Source organism: Capricornis sumatraensis, chromosome X, assembly GCF_032405125.1.
Source record: "Capricornis sumatraensis isolate serow.1 chromosome X, serow.2, whole genome shotgun sequence".
In the NCBI taxonomy this organism is placed as follows: Eukaryota; Metazoa; Chordata; class Mammalia; order Artiodactyla; family Bovidae; genus Capricornis; species Capricornis sumatraensis.
The window spans coordinates 72889030-72896528 of record NC_091092.1 but is presented as its reverse complement, the minus strand read 5'-3'; positions in this window follow the sequence as shown (position 1 = coordinate 72896528).

Below are 7499 nucleotides of genomic sequence, written 5' to 3'. Positions count from 1 at the left end.
GCCATCATCAGTTGATGATATGACCCAAATACTATCTAATTCCTCTTTAAGGAGAAATCTATTTTCATTTTCTCTAGAGAATGCATTCCCTCACCAAAGACAATATCCAGACTTCTGTCACAACACTATAAGATTCAGGAAAACTGCAATGACATTGAAGCTCACTTTTTAATATTCAGAGTAAGCAAAAAGGGAACACATTTGTGCTGACCCTCAAAAGGAAAAGTTGTCAGCACACTAAATTTGTTGTTGCTGTTGTTTAGTTGTTAAGCAGCATGACCCCATGGACTGTTAGCCCACAAGGCTCCTCTGTCCATGCAATTTCCTAGGCAAGAATACTGGAGTGGGTTGCCATTTCCTTCTCCAGGAGATTTTTCCGACCTAGGGGTTGAACCCATGTCTCCTGCATTGGCAGGCAGATTCTTTATCACTGAGTCACCAAGGAAGCCCTAGCACACTGTATATTCCTTGTAAAATAAAACTGTTGCAGAAACACTCTGTTCTTCCATTGGTTCAGTTTTGGTAGCAAATATGATATTTCAAGAGCTATAGGAGATCAAAAATGTGCTGATGGTTGTGGAAGAAAACTAACTGATTTAGCTGTTCAATGATCAACAAATGACTTGGGGTAGTGTTTGTTTGTTTGTTTGTTTTTTGCTGGGTACTCAGAGTTATCACTATACTATACATCCCGAGTTCTCAATATAGTGGAAATAAATTGATTTTCCTTGGGTAGAATAATGAATTAGATTTTGTCATCATGTTTAAAAAGTAATATAATTTTAAAACTGAAAGCACTCTCTCTAGCCAAATGCTTTAACATAGGTTGGGAGTTAAATGATGATTTTTTCTCAAAATTTGTAGAGGTTAGACTATAACTTCTAAATGTTAGTGCTAATATTGATTCCTGTCCAGGCTATTAAGAAACAGGCTTAGCCTTATTATTATAATTATTTTGCTTTCATTTAGGCTTTAACATTCTTTTATTCAATTTTTAAATTTTGTTTGTTTTTTCTTTTTTTAAATTTAAATATATTTATTTTAATTGGAGGCTAATTAGTTTACAATATTGTATTGATTTTGCCATACATCAACATGAATCCACCACGGGTGCACACGTGTTCCCAATCCTGAACCCCCTTCACACCTGCCTCCCTGTAACCATCCCTCTGGGTCATCCCAGTGCACCAGTCCCAAGCATCCTGTATCCTGCATCGAACCTAGCCTGGCGATTTGTTTCTTATATGATATTATACATGTTTTAATGCCATTCTCCCAAATCATCCCACTCTCTCCCTCTCCCACAGAGTCCAAAAGACTGTTCTATATATCTGTGTCTCTTTTGCTGTCTCACATACAGGGTTATCGTTACCATCTTTCTAAATTCCATATATATGCATTAGTATACTGTATTGGTGCTTTTCTTTCTGGCTTACTTCACTCTGTATAATCGGCTCCAGTTTCATCCACCTCATTAGAACTGATTCAAATCTTTTAATTTATTGTTTTAGTATAAATTTGTTTAAATTGGAGGCTAATTACTTTGCAATATTGTATTGGTTTTGCCGTACATCAACATGAATCCACCATGGGCACACACGTGTTCCCCATCTTGAACCCCCCTCTCACCTCTCTCCCCATAACATCCCTCTGGGTCATCCCAGTGTACAATATCATATGTGAAATAAATCGCCAGTCCAGGTTCAATGCATGATACAGGATGCTCGGGGCTTTTATTCAGTTTTTATTTTGCTCAATGAGATAAGAGGCTGGGACTATGTGGTTCATGCAGGGTGTTTCAACTACATTCAGAAGTTTATACTCAAAGATATGCTTAAGTTTGTCCAGCTATTTTATAATTAATTTTATAATGGTAAATAGAAACATGTATCTTGGATTTAGTTTCTTTCCATGGATGTTAACATGGATATCTGGATTTCAAAAAGTAGATGATTAAACTAGCTATAAACACTCATTTTAAATTCAACATAGTGTGGTGAAAAGAACATTAAATCTTTAGCAAATTACCTAAATTTTCTGGGCCATAATTTTTTGATTCATCAGATGGAGTAGTAACACTTTTCTACCAATGCCCAGGGATGTTGCAGTGATCAAATGAGAGGAAATGGGAATATGTTTTACAAAGTATAAATTTTATATAACCCTACTATTTATTTATTCCATAAGTTTTTTGGTTGGAAGCAAAATTCTAGACCAATTCTGCCATATCATAGATAAGGAATCCATGGTGGAGAGATGTTAATACCTTAACAAGATTACCTAGCTAGTAAGTTGTAGATGCAGAACTAAAATCCAATTGATTTGATCCTTCCTATAGAGTTCTAAGAGCTTAAGAGTTATAGAAGCTACAAGCCATGAACTTTTTTAAAAAAACAAGTAACTAGTTTATGTTACTTTATTTTATTTTATGTTTTTTAATTTAAATTTATTTATTTTAATTGGAGGCTAATTACTTTACAATATTGTTTTACAATGCTTTTCTGATTTCAGGCATACAGAAAAGTGAATTAGTTATACATAAGCATATATTCACTCTTTTTAAAAATTATTTTTCCATATAGATCATTAGAGAGTACTGAGTAGAGTTCCCTGTGTTATACTGTAGGCTCTTATTACTTTTCTATTTCATACATCAGTTCAGTTCAGTCATTCAGTCATGTCCGACTCTTTGTGACCTCATGAATCGCAGCACGCCAGGCCTCCCTGTCCATCAACAACTCCCGGAGTTCACTCAGACTCACGTCCACCGAGTCAGTGATGCCATGCAGCCATCTCATCCTCTGTCGCCCCCTTCTCCTCCTGCCCCCAATCCCTCCCAGCATCAGAGTCTTTTCCAATGAGTCAACTCTTCGCATGAGGTGGCCAAAGTACTGGAGTTTCAGCTTTAGCATCATTCCTTCATAACAGTGTACATATGTCAATCCCAATTTCCCAATTTATCCCTCCCCCACCCTTTTCCACCTGGTAAACATGTTTTTTTTTTTTTTTTAATCTGTGGCTCTATTTCTCTTTTGTAAATAAATTCATTTGTATGATTTTTAAAATTCTACATATAAGCAATATCATATGATATCTGTCTTTATCTGTCCGACTTACATCACTCAATATGAAAAACTTTAGGTTCATCCATGTTGCTTAAATGGCATTATTTTGTTCTTTTTAAAGGTTGAGTAATATTCCATTGTATGTATTACAACATCTTCTTTTTCCATTCCTCTGTTGATTTAGATTGCTTCCATGTCCTGGCTCTTGTAAATAGTGCTGCAATGAACATTGGAGTCCATGTACATTTTTGGATTATAGGTTTCTCAGGATATATGCCCAGGAGTGGAATTGCTGTATCATATGATAGCTCTACTTTTTGTTCTTTGAAAATTGCCATGCTATTCTTCATAATGGTTTTACCAATTTATATTTCCACCAACAGTGTAGAAGGACTCATTTTTGAAAACACCTGCTCCAGTATTTATTTTTTGTAGATATTTTAATTATGGCCTATCTGACCAGTGTGAAGTGATACCTCACTGTAGTTTTGATTTGCATTAGTGATGTTGACTAATGGTAACTGAAGTCATGAAATTAAAAGATGCTTGCTCTTTGGAAGAAAAGTTATGACCAACCTACACAGCATATTAAAAATCAGAAACATTATTTTGCTGACAAATTTTGTCTAGTCAAATCTGTGGTTTTTCCAGTAGTCATGTATGGATGTGAGAGTTGGACCATAAAGAAGGCTGAGCACTGAAGAACTAATGCTTTTGAACTGTGGTGTTGGAGAAGACTCTTGAGAGTCCCTTGGACAGCAAGGAGATAAAATCAGTCAATCCTAAAGGAAATCAGTTCTGAATATTCATTGGAAGGACTGATACTGAAGCTGAGGCTCCAATAGTTTGGCCACCTGAAGCGAAGAACTGAGTCACTGGGAAAGACCCTGATTCTGGGAAAGATTGAAGGCAGGAGGAGAAGGGGATGATAGAGGATGAGATGGTTGGATGGCATCACCAACTCTATGGACATGAGTTTGAACAAGTTTCAGGAGTTGGTGATGGACACAGAAGCCTGGCTGCAGTTCACGGGGTCACAAAGAGTCTGACACGACTGAGCGACTGAACTTACTGAGTGATGTTGAGTATCTTTCCATGTGCCTCTTGACCTTTTTATGTAGAAGACAAACTCTTAACTTCTAAAGCTTGAACACACTCTCCCATGCCTCTGAAAAGTCCAGTCTCTGATTGAGCGTCCTCTGCCTGGAAATGTTATAGCAAAACATCTTATTTTTGTTAGAAAATGTGGAAATGAAGGTTCTACACTTCTTTGTAATTTCTACACAGTAGTTCTTGTCGCAAAGAGTCGGACATGACTGAGCGACTGAACTGAACTGAACTGAACTGATACAGAAACTGTATTTGAATAGTGGGTTGGAACACAGAAATAAGAGCCTCATTAATCTGTGAGGAGACTTAATGGATGTAGTAGAAAGAGCACAGTCTTAAGAATCTAACAGAAATTTGTTTGAATCCCAGCTCTGCCATTACTAGTTGTATGAACTTAAGTAAGTCACTTAAGCTCTCTGGGCCTTAGCTCCTTTATCTGTAAATTGGAAATAAAAATACTTACCTCATAGGGTTGTGATAAGTATTAAATAAGATGATGAATGTTAAGTGCTTGGAAAATAAGAAACTAAACTTGTCGTAACTGCTAGGGTTGTATTTTTTATATCATTAGTGTTTTTATTTAAATTTTTTAACATATCGGTAGGTAGGAAGAGTGTCAGAGTCTACTTCAGATTTTATCGTTTCAGGCTTCTTACCCCTGTGTAATGTTAACTCTACATGGAAATGGCCTTCCTAGAAGTTTTACAGAATATCAAATACACTTTTCTGCTCTGAGCATGTGTTCATTTGTATACAGAAATTTAAAGACTTTTCAACAGTTTCAAGAAATATTAAGTTTCTACTTTGTGTATGGCATTGTGAGTAATACAAAGAGGCACATACTCTGGGAAAAAAGATAACAGTCATTGAGCAATTTATATGTTATCCCACTTTATCCTGTTCATTCACTCAATACACATTTAATGAACAATAGTATTCAAACACTATGCTATACTATATAGGATACTATGTATGAATACTATAGTATTAAAGACACTATGTTAGCACAGGTTGTGGCAGAGTAGAAAATAAGTAAATAAATAAATATGAGATCTTGGTCCCTGTTCCCATGGAGCCCTGTATTCTAGGTTGAAAGTGAAAAGTGCACTGAGAAAGGTTAATACATGGGATAATAATAAATCAGAAAGGAAATGATGGCTTCTTGTAGAGACTGAGTGAATGTAGGAGCTACTATTTCAGTTGAATCCTCCAGTTGATTTGGTGATAAGAGAGGAAAAGGGGTGTATGAGTTTTACCCTGTTCTTTTAAGCTCTGGTATAATTTATTTTTCTATTTTGAAGCACAGTCTATTGTAACAATTTCAAGTGCAGGCTCTGGAACCCAATAGTTAATGTTCAAATCCTAGTGCAGCCACTTACTTATCTGTTCTGTGACTTGGTTTCTTCATCTGACAAATAGGGTAACAAAAGAACCATCCTAACAGGGTTTTTGGAACTCTGCATTCAGATGCTTATATCTTTCCTTTTCTCCTTTGTTTTTCACCTCTCTTCTTTTCACAGCTATTTGTAAGGCCTGCCCAGACAGCCATTTTGCTTTTTTGCATTTCTTTTCCATGGAAATGGTCTTGATCCCTGTCTCCTGTACAATGTCACGAACCTCATTCCATAGTTTCTCAGGCACTCTGTCTATCAGATCTAGGCCCTTAAATCAATTTCTGACTTCCACTGTATAATCATCAGGGATTTGATTTAGGTCATACCTGACTGGTCTAGCGGTTTTCCTTACTTTCTTCAATTTAAGTTTGAATTTGGCAATAAGGAGTTCATGATCTGAGCCACAGTCAGCTCCTTGTCTTGTTTTTGTTGACTGTATAGAGCTTCTCCATCTTTGGCTGCAAAGAATATAATCAATCTGATTTTGGTGTTGACCATCTGGTGATGTCCATGTGTAGAGTCTTCTCTTGTGTTGTTGGAAGAGGGTGTTTGCTATGACCAGTGCATTTTCTTGGCCAAACTCTATTAGTCTTTGCCCTGCTTCATTCCACATTCCAAGGCCAAATTTGCCTGTTACTCCTGGTTTTTCTTGACTTCCTACTTTTGCATTTCAGTCCCCTATAATGAAAAGGCCATCTTTTGGGGGTGTTAGTTCTGCAAGGTCTTGTAGGTCTTCATAGAACCATTCAACTTCAGCTTCTTCATCATTACTGGTTGGGGCATAGACTTGGATTACTGTGATACTGAATGGTTTGCCTTGGAAATGAACAGAGATCATTCTGTCGTTTTTGAGATTGCATCCAAGTACTGCATTTCAGACTATTTTGTTGACCATGATGGCTACTCCATTTCTTCTGAGGGATTCCTGCCCACAGTAGTAGATATAATGGCCACCTGAGTTAAATTCACCCATTTCAGTCCATTTTAGTTCGCTGATTCCTAGAATGTCGACGTTCACTCTTGCCATCACTTGTTTGACCACTTCCAATTTGCCTTGATTCATGGACTTGACATTCCAGGTTCCTATGCAATATTGATCTTTAGAGCATCAAACCTTGCTTCTATCATCAGTCACATCCAAAGCTGGGTATTGTTTTTGCTTTGGCTCCATCCTTTCATTCTTTCTGGAGTTATTTCACCACTGATCTCCAGTAGCGTGTTGGAGATATAAAGAATAGGAAGAAGAGATAAGATTGATCACTTCTTCAGTGATCAATCCGAAGAAATAGAGGAAAAGAAAAGAATGGGAAAGACTAGAGATCTCTTCAAGAAAATTAGAGATACCAAGGGGACATTTCATGCAAAGATGGGCTCCATAAAGGACAGAAATGGTATGGACCTAACAGAAGCAGAAGATATTAAGAAGATGTGGCAATAATACACAGAAGGACTGTACAAAAAAGATCTTCACGACCCAGATAATCACGATGGTGTGATCACTCATTTAGAGCCAGACATCCTGGAATGTGAAATCAAGTGGGCCTTAGAAAGCATCACTACGAGCAAAGCTAGTGGAGGTGATGGAATTCCAGTAGAGCTGTTTCAAATCCTGAAAGACGATGCTGTGAAAGCACTGCACTCAATATGCCAGCAAATTTGGAAAACTCAGCAGTGGCCACAGGACTGGAAAAGGTCAGTTTTCATTCCAATCCCTTAGAAAGGCAATGCCAAAGAACGCTCAAACTACCTCACAATTGCACTCATCTCACATGCTAGTAAAGTAATGTTCAAAATTCTCCAAGCCAGGCTTCAGCAATATGTGAACTGTGAACTCCCTGATGTTCAAGCTGGTTTTAGAAAAGGCAGAGGGACCAGAGATCAAATTGCCAGCATCCACTGGATCATCGAAAAAGCGAGAGAGTGCCAGAAA